The sequence below is a fragment of the Peromyscus californicus genome, unplaced genomic scaffold (genome assembly GCF_007827085.1).
Source record: "Peromyscus californicus insignis strain IS unplaced genomic scaffold, ASM782708v3 Scaffold_3__1_contigs__length_106647218, whole genome shotgun sequence".
Lineage (NCBI taxonomy): Eukaryota > Metazoa > Chordata > Mammalia > Rodentia > Cricetidae > Peromyscus > Peromyscus californicus.
In genome coordinates this window covers 75,550,073-75,564,456 of record NW_026294551.1, presented here as the reverse complement: position 1 = coordinate 75,564,456, position 14,384 = coordinate 75,550,073, and the positions used below count along the sequence as shown (strand labels likewise).

Below are 14,384 nucleotides of genomic sequence, written 5' to 3'. Positions count from 1 at the left end.
TTTGTGTGCTTTGAGGCATCATGGCAAAGACTATAATGAAGGACACTTCTTCCTGATTTAAGGAGCTGGGAGGACAAATAATTCCCCTTCATGCTCTGTTACTGCTTTCCTGGCTTGTGCATGACACTTAGAAAGGAAAAGAGGATATAAAGCCTACGTGGAAGCAGGGGAACCAATTATCCCTGCCATAGTCCTGGCTTTCTATGTCTGATCTACAACTATATGTTTGAAAAGAAACCTTTTAAGACTTAGATTACTATAAGCAGGGTTTGAAGGACTGATGGCCAAATGCAACCTTCACTGACCTAGCTTTCAAACTTCCTTTTCCAATGAAACCTCTTGCAAAATCCCAATGTATAGAATAAATTAATGCATCTGGGCTCCAGCAGAATAGAGTGTTTCAAAGCCATTCCAGAAGCCTAGGAGTTCTAGAAAGTCAGACCTGTCAGGAACAGCATCTCTCAGGAGTGTCTTCTGCTGGCGAACACACAACTCCCTGGTTTGGGCCCTTGGATTCTCAAGCTTAGATCAGTACTGCCCCTATTAGAACACCCTCTTGTTTCAATAAGCTCTAGGTCTCAGACTGCCAGTTATACTGCCTTTGGACTTCCCACTCTGAATGATATCACTTTATTTCCTGAGGATCCAGCAGCAGATTAATGCCATGGGAGTTCTTGGCTTTCATAGTGTTGCAGGCTAATTTCTATAATGAATGTATCAATTGCTGTTTGTCTGTCTAGCATCTATCATTTATCTGTCCATCATCCTATCAATCACTAAGTATCTATCAATTCTAACTACTTATCTCCTTAACTATTCCTTCTACATATCTATCATCTATCTATTCTACCATTCACTTATCATTTCCCCCTCCAAATCTAGCTACCAACCTACTTATCTACCATCTTTCTACCCATCTCTCTTATATATCTGTTGATTCATCTACCTACACAGTCTATCTTATTACCTATCCATTCTATCTTCTTACCTCTCCCTATTAATCTATCAGTGTTAACATCTATCTATCATGAATCTATTCTATCAATCGCCTATCCCCTCTCTCCATCTCTGTGTGTTTCTGTAGCAATCTACATACCTACCTATCATTTCTCTCCGTGCATATCTTATCTATCTATCTATCTATCTATCTATCTATCTATCTATCTATCTATCTATCTATATTATAATCTATTTCTATATCTATTTGCCTACCTATCTATATTATAATCTATTTTCCATTCTCTTTCTCTCTTCATGTCTTTGTAACCTGTCTTCTAGCTATCCTTTATCTATATCACAATCTTCTATAGTCCTGTATCTCTGCAGAAAAAAAAGAACATTTTTTTCCACTTAAAAAAAGCATATATAGCATGGTCTTCTCTTTCAAAACTTTGTTTTAATAAAGTAGGTCTAGCAGAGCCTGGAATAGCTTCATCCCAGTAGTCACTTGCTCATGTCCACCTGGTCCCTTCACTCAATGCTTCTGCAGGAATAGCTCTGCAAGGAACAAATATGGGCTAAAATAAGGCCCCAAGAGCCTGTTCTCTCCTGCTTAGGAAATGTGAGCCCTCTGGGTAATGCTATTCTTACAAAATGTGCTTTCTGATTACTTCCAGAAGGCACCGCAAGGCAGACTGACCATAAGGTCTCCCCTTGTGAGGAGGGTAAACCAGCCTAGTTCACTGAGGCCATGATTTACCTGCATGTGAAGCCAAGTAGAGCAGTGTCTGAAGGATTCTAATAAGTGTGCTAATTTCCTATGCAGAGATCTTCTCCCTCCATGCTCCATGCTCATTTTGCCCAGCCCAGTCCTTGCAGGATTCACCTCTGCCCAGCCTTCTTCTCTGTCCTCTTCCTCCCCACATCCCTTTCAAATGTCAAGAGAGCTTGAGTTTCCCTCTTTTGAAAAGAAAAAAAAACAGAGTTTCTTCCCAGTTTGGGCACTGCTCCGCACAATCCTGCAACCTGGAGTTGCTATGTCACGCCTCTTTCTGCAGAAAGCTTGACACGAACTAAATTTAGAGGGGGATGACATTCCAGATCACTCTCTGTCTCTGTTACTGGCAATGGGTGCTTGGCTGTGTTTCCCATCAGCACCAATCTGCCTGGGCATTAGAAAAGAGAGCCATGGTCCATCTTGACTCCTAACTGCCCTCCCTTGACATTAGGGAGTCCTGAAATTCTTTAAGCTGCCCCACCCTGCCTTACCCCATCCAACTCTACCCCTCCTGACACAGAGATGAGGTTAACAAGGAAAACTTGTGTGAGCCATCCCTCAAGACTGAGAAAGCCAGCTGTCAGTCATATACGGACTCTATCCTCCAACAACAAAACTACGGGGAAAGAAAGTACTAGATGATAATCTGAAAATTTTACTACCAGAATGACCTTCTGCCTACCCATTTTAGGATGGGGAGAGCGAGGCATCCCAGAATCTGCCCTTCACTCAGCCCCCACCTCTTTGAGTACTAACAAGCTGCCTGTCAGGGGGTTCAGGACTCTGAATTAAACTCACCCCATTTTCTAAGAGAAGCACTCATGAGGTCTAGTGGTTCTTTGCTAAGAACCTAGCGTGCAAGGGCTCCACCCCTTCATCTCTTTGCTCCAGGCAGGCTCTTGCCCAAGTCCCCTCTGGGGAGCACCCCTGCTGCCATAGACTGTGCAGGATGGAGCCCTACAGCAGGACAGATGAGCTTTAGTCCAGACTTAGTCTTAAAGGCAGTGGCACTGTGGGGCTTGTCTTCTAAATGCGAACACAGAAACGAGTAATATCAAAGTCCTAGGAGGCTATTATATGTATTTCAATATAGCACATATGTGTGAAAAGGAACTTAAATTGAAGAGGAAAAGCCGAGGTTCCCTCCTGCTAAAATTTATTCAATATTTTTAATGCACTATTTTTAGTTAGGTGAAAATAAAAAGAAGTGGTCGATAAAACATTCACACCATTTTTCTCTATTTTTAACAATGATTTAAAATAAATTACTGTTTTCTACTATGACTCTATTATCTATATTAGAAGTATGTATTAAATTGCAGGTTATTTCTGCCACTGAGTAAAAGGGGAATTGCTTACCAAAGTAGAACAGCCTATTTAGGTAAATATATTACTGCTGTTCAAATCTCACATAAGAAAGTCAAAATCACATATGAAAATAAAAGACACGAGGAACCCTCCTTACCTACACATCTGTTCCAAAAAAAAGTGTTCCAAAATAAAAGTGTTCCAAAATAAAAGTGTTCCAAAATAAAAACTTCAAACTCTGATTCCCTCCAAAAACAGAGAACTGTCTCCTGCTTGGAACACCCCCTCTTAAAAACCCTTGAAGCATTGAGAACGGGAACATTTTCATGAGAGATTATCTCTGCAGTCAATGAAGTGTCCAGTGAAGCAGAAAGGGAAACTTTCAGGCCGCTGTGACAGGGGGACAACAGGAGGAATCCACACACGTTTCCTTCCCCCGTGGTGCTAGCTGTGGAGATCTAACTTTCAGAAGTGCCTGGGCACTTTCAAACTCAGACCTCCAGGGCCGTTGTGGGGCAAACAAAGCCGAGAACCACCCACTCCCTCTGCAGAGGTGGTGGGGCTGAAATGTGTTAATTAACACATACACACGCGACCACCCCCACCCCCACCCCAACAGACACACCCCCCCACATCCCCGTGTTTGTGAACAAACACCAGACAGGGCTCAGGAAGCTAGGCTGGAAAGGCAAGAACTGCAAGGTCCCCTACCTCTCCTCTGCTTTCCAGAGTGTCGGATGAGAGTCGCCCGTGGTCTGGGGAAAGCTGAGAGGCTCTGGTGGAGGCGGCCACTCAGCCCGCCCATGTGAGCAGGCCCTGCCTGCGCTCAGAAGCTGCCTCAGTCAGATTTTCCAGCCGCACAACTGCAGCCAAGTCCCTGCCCATGCCTGAAGAATTTCCTGAACAGCATTCCCGTTCTCGCACTGCCTGCTTTGAAACTCTACTCTGCCTCTACTTCGATCCGGGTTTGTCAAGCCTAGCTACTGGGCTGTCTCCAGATATCAATGGGAAACACGTGTGTCAAACACAGCCTTGCTTCCTTGCTACAGCGCTCATGGCGTCTGCTGGGCTCACACTCACAGAAAGAAGGCTGCTTCTCGAAAGGACTTGGATTTCCCAGCCGTTCTCCACACAAGCTTTGCTCTGGGTACTAAATGCAATAGACAAGTCATTTTTTTTTTCTTCTCCTAGTTCCACGCTGTCTCTGTACTTTGCCTGTTCCACGTGGAATCCCCCACGGCCGGGGTTAGCCCCCTGCACTCTGCTTCCCCTGGTCTTGATAATAAACTGACTGCAGCTGAGAGATATAAATTCTAACTTCATCTCACTCTCTGGATCTTCCTAACTTTTTCTTAAAATTTCAGTTGCTGGGGGAAGCAATATTTTTAGCGTTTCCAGTTCTTTCTTCCAAGTTGTCCTCCCCACCTGACTCGTGATGCATTTCTGCTGCAACTAAAAATGATACAATTATTTTTCTCAGACATTTGGGATCCTTATTGCTCTAAAGCTGTGCAGGTAACATGGCACTGACTGTAACATTTTACATGCTTTGACAACTGTGTTAAGGTGACAGGAAAGAGGAAGAATCTGGGACCAGAATGCACCCTACCTACAACAGTGCAGCTACAATTTTCGTTTTCCTAGGCGGCACTCTCTCAGGATGTTCTGGGTGCCTCCTGCTGCGTTTTGTGGTCTACATTTGACATTTTCTCTTTCCTATCATAAAACAGGAGAAGAAAATCTCAAAACACACAGGCTTCCAAATGGAAGCTACCTATATATAAAGTAAGCTAAAGTAAAGTTTTCAAGTTAATGTTCCAGAAAACAAGTTAAAGAGCATTTGGTGTGAGGTTTTTGTTTGTTTTTATTCTTTGTTTCTTCTTCCTCTTCTTCTTCTTCCTCCTCCTCTTCTCCCCCTCCTCTTTATCCTCCTCCTCCCCCTGCTCTTCTTCTCCACATTAACATTTAAATCACATGCATTAGCAACATTTTCTTTCATTCCCTCCCTCCTTCATTTATTTTTGTCTTCCCATTTTCTTGACAAATTTTAAAACTATTTTTATGTTCCAGAGGGGGCTGCTGTAAATAGTAGGATTCACTGGGGGTCAGATCTTAGTATCAAATTGTGGTGAAGCCTTTGAGCATGATTAAGTTTTTGCCTTGGGATGTACTGTGGGCATTTGAGCAAACATTTCTCTCTCTCTCTCTCTCTCTCTCTCTCTCTCTCTCTCTCTCTCTCTCTGTGTGTGTGTGTGTTTTATTCAGGCATATGTGGTCAGACACACCCTTACATCTGAGGTCATCATACAGCAATTATAGAGCCAGAGAACTTAGAGACTGTCCAATACAAATAGTCTCCAACCTTCATCTTACATAGAGAAACCCAAGCCTAGGGAGATGAGATGATTCATCTGGAGTTGCAAAGACAGTTAATGCCACAGCTCATGCTTGGGAAGGCCTTCTGGGGCCCTGTTCTGTGTGCTATCTCTACTGTGGTATATTCTGGGCAGGTGATATCACCCAGCTTTCAGGGAAGCAGCCTTCAATTAGATCTGAGCATAACCTTCCCTCTCCTCTAACTAGCTGTCCCCACTGTAGGCTCTGGACAACGTGTTTAAGCATTCTGGGCCTTGGTTTCTTCGACTGTGAATTGAAAGTAATATTTGAATCTACTTTGTAGAAACCGTTACTGGTTTATTGAGGTAATCTGTATGATGCATATACAACAGTGCTTTAAAATCATCTAAATTTCTTTGTTATTTTAGTAGAGCAAAACCCAGACCATTTCTTTTATCAGAATTGTGTCCCTAGATACTTTCTGCTGTCTAATAAAGGCATATCAACTCAAACACAGGAAACTACCCCAAAGTTCAGTTGGAGCAATAAACCAGCCACATGACTATCCTTCATTTATTCCCAAGCAGAACACTGGAGTCTTTCCTTCAGGTTAAACTCCTAGGAAAGGCAAACAGTGGAATCAAACCTGCTGTGAGTCACATGAGGCAAGCCAAGTGCCATTCAGAGAATTTAGATGTTCCCTCAGCACTAAGAGCTCAGAACAGTAGTTCTATAAAGAGAAGGTCATTGACAGTTGAAATGCCCATGTTCAGAAACAGCTCTATCCCCAAGGACCAGCAACAACATGAAATCCCCATACTGAGAGAGAAATCATTCAGAGAAAACAGCTGCTACAAATCTTAAAGGATTAGATGTCTATTTGTGGGTTTCTACTGCCTTTGTCTTAGAGGCGGTGGCACCCAGTGCTTAATGAAGCCACATTCAGCCTCCTCTGAGAAAATAAAAGATACAGTTCAAACAGTTCTTAATTTTAAGTGATTTACAAATGTTTAAGTTATTAAGGACAGAACAGCTCACTGGGAAAACAAGCTCACAACATTTTATTTTCTTAATTTTTATGTGTTGAGTTTTATGTACCATAATACAGAGTAGGAGCACCCAGTATGGCACCCAGTAAATGCTCAAATGACCTAAGTGCAGCTAGTGTTTAATACTAGTGTTTGGTTTGCAAAGGATGGTAGAGCTCATTCCCCAGTCTTCTTCTCTTACAACTTTTCATCCTCATCCATCAGTTCTTGAATTGCCTTTGATTGCAGCAGCAGAGAGAAGTCATTCAAATTAGCCAAAAGAAACAGAGGGACAATGTACTAAATCAACTACGGTAAGTCCGCATGCAGTCCTGGAAGCATGACAAAAGTGAGGAGGATGCTATCAAAGCTCTTCCTTCTCTTCCCCTAAGCTTCTCCTGGCTGGAGTGTCATTCTTCTCTCCACTGGGGAGCAAGACATTCCCAGCTGCCTCTCTCTCACTGGGAAAAATCCAAGATCTTCTCCCAAAAGGGGCTCTACTCCGCCAGGTCCATCTTGATCTACATGATTACTGCCAAACATGTCTCTGACTGCAAGGATAGGGTCATCATATCGATCATATTTGTCTCTCATGGTACACTGGCAGGCTAAGGGAAAGGAGTCAGCTCTAAAGGTTCCACACAGGTTGAGTAGAATTAGCAAGGGACTGAGAAAAATAGAAGGTGCACTAAAGTGCTAGGCAAGGTCTGGGGAAATGGATTAGTGGGTAAATGCTTTTCCTGTAGAAACAAGGGTCCTGAGTTCAAATCCCTACCGCCCATGTAAAAAATCAGCCATGGTCCCCATGTGCCTGTTACCCTACTGCTTGGAGTTGGGTAGGGTGATCTCTGGGGCTTGTTAGCAGCCATCCTAGCTTCAGGTTGAGGTAGAAACCCTGTCTCAATGGAGTAAGGGAGAATGATAGAGCAGGACAGTGAATAACATCCTCCTATAGCCTCTGCACCCATTACACACACACACACACACACACACACACACACACACACACACACACACACACGAATGCATGCATACATGCACATATGCACACACACCAATACAGAAAAATAATAAAAATAAAGTGATAATCTATCAAAGCTCTAAGAGAATAACAGCATATATTAACATCTTTCCCACAGAAAGCTCTCTTGGAATAGTATGAGGCAATATTTAGTCAAAAGATGGAAAAATAATTTATCATGTTCAAGCCAAGACCCTTGAATTCAACTTAATTAAATGAGTAGCAAATTATTGAGAGAGTATCCTGATGCCCTTTTTCATTTGAGGGTTTATTTTACAAAGAGTACCCAGTGAGGAGTCACACCATGTTTGGATCCTCAGAACCGACAGGGCAAATACAGGGCCACTTTCCAATGGCCAAAGGCAAAGTAACCAATTGACTTTGAAGAGAAACTTTTGTGTAAGAATTTTGTACTACTTATGGCTCAGTGACAAACAAATGACCAACACATTGTGAGAATATCTTTATTGGGAAGACATACTATCTAAGCTAAAGTCACTTCCAGTTTTTAAAATCCAGTTCTGCACATGGGATACAGGGAAGGCTTCTCAAGATCACTCCTTACCTTGAGAAGGAATTGATACATGGGTAAATTCAAACACCTTTCTAAAAGCAATTAATTTAACAGCATGGAGAAAATGCTGCTATAGTTGAACAGTCAGCCCCATACATTTTTTTCCCTTTTCACTATAAAACCCTGGTCAATTCTTTGAAATTTCTTGTTGGTCTATAATTTCTCCTAATGTTATAGCTTACTGAAAGTAAACTCTTGAAATACTACATTTTTATTTGGAAATAAAATTTATTGATCAATAAAAATGGTCCAGACTCCACGATAGCCAGAAATGAGAAAGAGCCATGTTTGAAAAATCCATAACATCCCTTGTCTCTATTTTTACAATATCAGTACAGCTTGGAACAAAACCCAACTGTTGAGTGCAAGAATTCCAAATGAAATATAAACCACATAAATAACAAGTGTATTAACTAAGAGCAAAGCCTCAGAGACCTAACTCTTGGATCTGGGAATTGGTTCAGTGAATAGAGTGCTCGTTATGCAACCCAGAGGACCTGAGTTCGGATCCCACTACCCATGTAAAAGCAGGTCTTGCTGTGTATGCCCCTAATCCCAGTGCTTACTGGAGTGGGAGAGGCAGGTGGATTCTGGGGACTCGTGGGCCAGGTATCTAGTTGAAATGTTGAGTTGTTAAGATTCAGTAAGAGACCCTGTGTTTAGTGTTTGTACTCTGAAGAAATAAAGTTTGCCTGAAGATCAGAGGGCAAAGACAGCCACTAGATTAAACATAAAGGCCAGGCAGTTGTGGCACACACCTTTAATCCTATCACTCAGGAGGCAGAGGCAGAGAACCATCTGGATTTCTGTGAGTTCAAGGCCACACTGGGCCAGTCTAGATTAATCCAGTCTAAAAGAGAAACAGAGCCAGGTAGTGGTGGCACACACTTTTAATACCAGCACTAGGAAGGTTGAGGCAAGAAGTGATATGACTGGGGAGAGAAAAGAATATAAGGCGGGTGGAGACAGGAACACAGTCTTTCAGGCTGAGGAGTTAGTGAGGGAAGGTGGTGGCTGTGGCTTGCTCTGCTTCTCTGATCTTTTAGCTTTCACCCTGATATCTGGCTCCAGATTTTTATTATAAGACCATCTATAATTTGTGCAACATCTGGCACCCAATGTGGGGTACTAACCCATGACCCTGAGATTAAGAGTCTCATGCTCTACTGACTGAGCTTCGAGCAACAAGACCCTATCTCAAAAAATAGAGAAATGATTGAGGAAGATATCCCAACATTAACCTCTGGCCTTGGCATAGGCAAATGCACTCCCCCAACATGTGCATGTGCATGTGCATGCACACACACACACACACACACACACACACACACACACACACACACACACCTTGCTCCAAAATCTAGCCATTGTAAACTAAAAATATAAAAATAGTAATATTTCTTTGCATTTTTTTTAGGTTTTTTGAGAGAGGGCTTTTCTCTGTCTAACAGCACTGGCTGTCCTGGAATTTGCTCTGTAGACCAGGTTGACCTCGAACTCACAGAGATTCGTGTGCCTCTGCCTCCCAAGTGCTGGGATTAAAGGCATTTGTTACCACTGCCTGGCTTTTTTGCATTTGTTAAAGAATGTCATACATGAGTGCTGAATCTACATCATTTCTAACCCTCTTTCTTCCTCCCCAACTCCTCTCATGTTCCTGACTTCCTTCCATATTAATGAGCTCTTCTTTTAAAATTATTATTGTTATAGACACACACACACATACACACACACACACACACACACACACACACACACACACATATATATATATATATATATGTATATATATCATGCTGAGTCCATGTGGTGTTGCACATATGTGTTTGTGTTTAAAGCTGATTTCTTGGTAGTGGATAATTTATCAGGATGCTCATCCCTAGAGAACACTGGTTCTTTTCTCCCAGCAGCTTTTTATTGCCTGTAGCTCTTCATCAAGGGTGGGACCTTGTGATATTTCTCCCATCCATGCTGACATGTCAACTAGCCCTTTAACTGGTGAATGGGCAATAAAAATGTGGTACAAATACACAATGGAATTCTGCTCAGCTGTAAAGAAAAACAAAATCATGAAATTTGCACGTAAATGGGTAGAACTAGAAAATATTATAGTGAATGAGGTAACCCAGATCTAGAAAGAAAATTATCATGGTGTATTTCAAAGCATCATGGTCACTAAATACATGACAGAGATCACACTGGGCAAACTCATAATTCACTAGGAATCTGAGATTAAATAGTTATTGCATAAATGTCTACAACTTCCTTAATAATGTACAAAACTAGCAATGAAAATAGCATCATTTCATAGTCTATTTGAAAAGAAAGGAACTTTTCAAAAATTAAAAAAAAATTAAATCTCACAAGTGGCTAGTCACAATTTCTTTGTTTGGGTTTGATATTTGAGAAAACTTTATTACTACCCTCTCAAAAAGTATTTACCTGCAGAGCCATGCTTATCGCATTTCATTCACAGTAGTTGGATTATGGCACCCATCCACAGCTAAACTAAATAAAAGAAATGGGTTTTATTCAGCCATAGAAAAGAACAGGAGCCGGGCAGTGGTGGCGCACGCCTTTAATCCCAGCACTCGGGAGGCAGAGCCAGGCAGATCTCTGTGAGTTCGAGGCCAGCCTGGGCTACCAAGTGAGTTCCAGGAGAGGCACAAAGCTACACAGAGAAACCCTGTCTCGAAAAAAAAAAAAAAAAAAAAGAAAAGAAAAGAACAGGAATATATCATTTGCAGGCATATATACAGCACTGGGGTCACTGCCTTCTTAATAACGTGTGTGTGTAACTTAGACACTTTCATCCTGATGCATCATCATCAGTAAATTGGACTGGCAGTCCTCATGTGACATTATAATATGGTCTATTTTTGAGCTATCTCATTAGTTGGTATTTACATGTGTTTATAATGTAAGTATGCTTTGGTAGCAAGAGTCTATATTCAAACTCAACTAACATTCACTCTTAATTTCCCAAGGGCTTAATTATTACAATTTAATCATATGATTTATTTTAGGGGTTACATTTATAAGCTTGAATTAATCGTTGCAGCTATGGTTATTTAGAAGTATGCAATGCAGTTTACTTCTTCCATAAGATGATATTCAGTGCCACTTCAAGGAGTCGTTCCTTAAAACTAATTGGATCCAGATGGCCAGAATCACTCATCTGGGATTTGCATCACTTCCTGTGTCTTTGTCTGTAAACATTTTCACTCAGCAGACACTTTACCCACTCAGCCATCTCTCTGGTCCATGAGTCAGCTTTTTAAGGCTTGACTTTTTACCCAATGTTGGTCTCATACTATGAATGAACTGTTCAGTTTTTTTCATTTTTCTTTGGATAGTATGGCTTTCCCAACAATTGTATTGAACCAGCTATTCTTTCCCTATTGTGAAGCCATGCTATCTTTGTTAGTTGATTGTCTTCCTTGTAGATTTATTTCTGGCCCTCTACTCTGTCTATGGGTCTGTTGTAAATGTTAGTACCATCCTGTTTTGGTTTCAATAGCTTTGTGATATAATTTAAAATCAGTATATTTGATGCCCTCAGCTTTGTTCCTCTTGCTGAAGATTGTGATATGGGAGGTAGGAGTGGGTTAAGTACCTCATTGCAAGCATGAGAACCTGAGTTCAATTTTTTAGCACCCACATGTTAGGGTGCACACCTGGAATTCCAGTGCTTAATTGGTACAGGGAGATCCCTGGGGTTTGCTGGCCAGCCAGCCTAGCTTAGTTGGAGAGATCTGGGCTGACTGAGAGACTGTCTCAAAAACAAGCAAGACAGCAGATATCAATAGCTTGTCTCCACATTCACACATGCACATGTGCAGATTAGTTATTTGGGGTCTTTTCTGGTTTCAAACAAATTTTAAGACTATCTTTCCTGTTTCTATGGAAAAGGCCATTGTAGTTTTGATGGAGATTATGGATACTTTAACAATGTTATTTTTTTCTAGTCTGTGAACACAGGGCATCTTTCTTACATGTTTGTGTTGTCTTAACCTTGTTTACAGCTTTCAGTGTACAAATCTTGTATGTCTGTTTCCATTTGTTTATCCCGAAGATTCTGTTCTTTTTAACATAATTAGAGATGGGAATTTCCCTCTTACTTTCTTTTCTTTTCTCCTTCCTTTTTAGGTAGCTCATTGCTTGTTTGTAAAACTGCAACTGAATTTTCTATATTGATTTTGTATTCTGAAACGAATATGTTCAGTTTCTTGAAGGTGCCTTCGGGATTTTCTATCTTATACAACCATTTCATTCACAGAGATAAATTTCTTCTTTTCTGATTTGCACTCCTGTTTTTGTTTTTGTTGTTGTTTTGTTTTTTATAACCACCCTGGTTAAGAACCTTATAACCAACAAGGAGCTAAAATGCAAACTATTTAGGGAATGTATACTGTTTGATAAGAACGCTCCCAAACAATCCCAAATAGACATGACTAGAACAGAGGTGTGTCTACAGTAGACAATCAAATGACCAACCGATACATTAAAACATGTACCACATCACTAACCCCCAGGGAAGCGCAACTGAAAATCACAGTGAGCTTCTGCCTCCCACCTACTAGAAAGGCAGTCATCAAAAAGACAACAGATCACATTGGGGTACCAAGGGAAGCCTGTGCACTGCTGGTGGGGATGTAGACTGATGCAGTCATTGTGTAGGATAGCAAAAGGAATCACACAAAATCCAACACTCCCAGATCTGTGTATACATCTAAAGAAACCAAGTCAGGCCTTTCAAGAGACACATGGACACCCATGTTCTTCAAAATATCATTCACTACAGTCCAGATATGAAAACCTAGTATTTATCAATACATGAATGGATAGACAAATGAGATGGTTTGGATAAACACCACTTAGACTCCTGAGTTAGTCTCGATCCCCATCCTATAGTGCCATCTAATGGTGGTAGAATCTTTAAGATGTAGGGCCTAATGGAAGGAAGTTAGGTCATTGGTGACCTCAAAGGGGATTCTGGGATGCCAGCTTCTTCCTTTCTTTGTCTTTGTCTCTCTTGTGCTTGCTGGCTACCTTGGAGTAAATAGCCTCATCTTATACTTTGGACTCTCACCATGGTATCACCACAGACTCAAACCATGGGGGAAATGAATAATGAACTAAACCTTCTAAAACCATGGGCCAAGCCAGGTGAGGCAGTATGTATCTGCAGCCCTTTAAAAGATGAAGCAGAAGCATAGCCTGAGCTCCTGAATCCAATACTAGTCTAGGCAATATAGCAAGACTATATTAAAAACAAGAAACTAAATCACAAAAACCCAGCAAAGAAACCTTTCCTGATTTTACCTTAAGTACCTCAGGTAGTTTGTCACAGCAGTAGAGTAGACATTATAATAATTGTTACATGATAGAAGTAGAAAAGAGGGAGCTGGAATTTACCCAAAGAAGTGATGTCCATAGTGAGAGTTCTGTTGGATTACAGAGTTTAATATAAAAGAGTGTTTATAGAGTAGTTAATTTTAATTCAAATAAGTTGAGGTTAAATTTTTATTTACTTTGTTTTATTTGATTTGATTTATGTTCTGTCTAAAGACATCTTTACCAAACAGTATAACATTCGTGTAACTCTAATATCTTGTCTTTGTTAACTAGATCTCAGATGACAGAAAACTCAAACCACCTTCTTAATTAATATAGCTTTGATGCCTTGAATATCGAATCTTTAAAGCTCAACCATCCAATGATCTTCCTCCAGACTAACCACTTGCTTCTGTTTAGTTCATTTTATATTGTTGACTAAATCTGTTTTGTTCCTAAGTGTTCTGTTGCATATAACTCTAGGGCACTTCAAATGCCTTGCCACTAGTTCAATGGCCACAGTTACAGTTCCTTGGGACTTCAGGAAATGTGAATCAAGGTTTTCAAAATGAAAGAAAAAATGCCTCAGTGCTCAGTAGGAGAAAATCAGGATGCCATGGTCTTGGTTGTATTTTATACACATTTTCACAGAAGCCAAAAGGAACAATATGTGCCTAGGACAAGATGAGTTACATTAATGGGGCATTCTAATGGTAAATTTGGTGTTTATATTGGTAATATAAACAATAAAACTATCATTGCCATTTTTATTTAATAAGGGACAATAGCAAGACTATAGCAGCCAGCTTAACAGACCAAAGCCTCACTTTCAGGAAGCATAATGCATCATCCTAGGCATGTCATGAGAAACACATCTTTAGCTCCAAATACTCAGAGCATTTCACCCCTCAAATCTCATTTCCCACTATTCTCAGATCCTTGAATTTTGTTTTTCAGAAAATTTGGCTTTACTAGATCTTATAATTTGTAGCTAAAATTGGAGACATGGAGCCTTTCTTTATCAACATAATATTTACATATAACCACAGCAGCCAATGGTTA

The 14,384-nt window shown here is 40.7% G+C and overlaps 1 protein-coding gene across 2 annotated transcripts in view; it reads right to left on the bottom strand.

The window, feature by feature from the left end:
• The window catches only part of Sgcd (sarcoglycan delta), a 925,964-nt gene that overhangs the window by 370,010 nt on the left and 541,570 nt on the right, over positions 1 to 14,384 (bottom strand). Inside the window, exon 1 of one of the 2 annotated variants that reach the window (XM_052758280.1) lies at positions 3,737 to 4,118. The exons of the other annotated variant lie outside the window; for it this stretch is intronic. The gene's annotated coding sequence lies outside the window, so the exon portion shown is untranslated. Of the gene's footprint in view, positions 1 to 3,736; positions 4,119 to 14,384 lie in introns of those variants that run through there. 2 annotated transcript variants of the gene reach the window in all.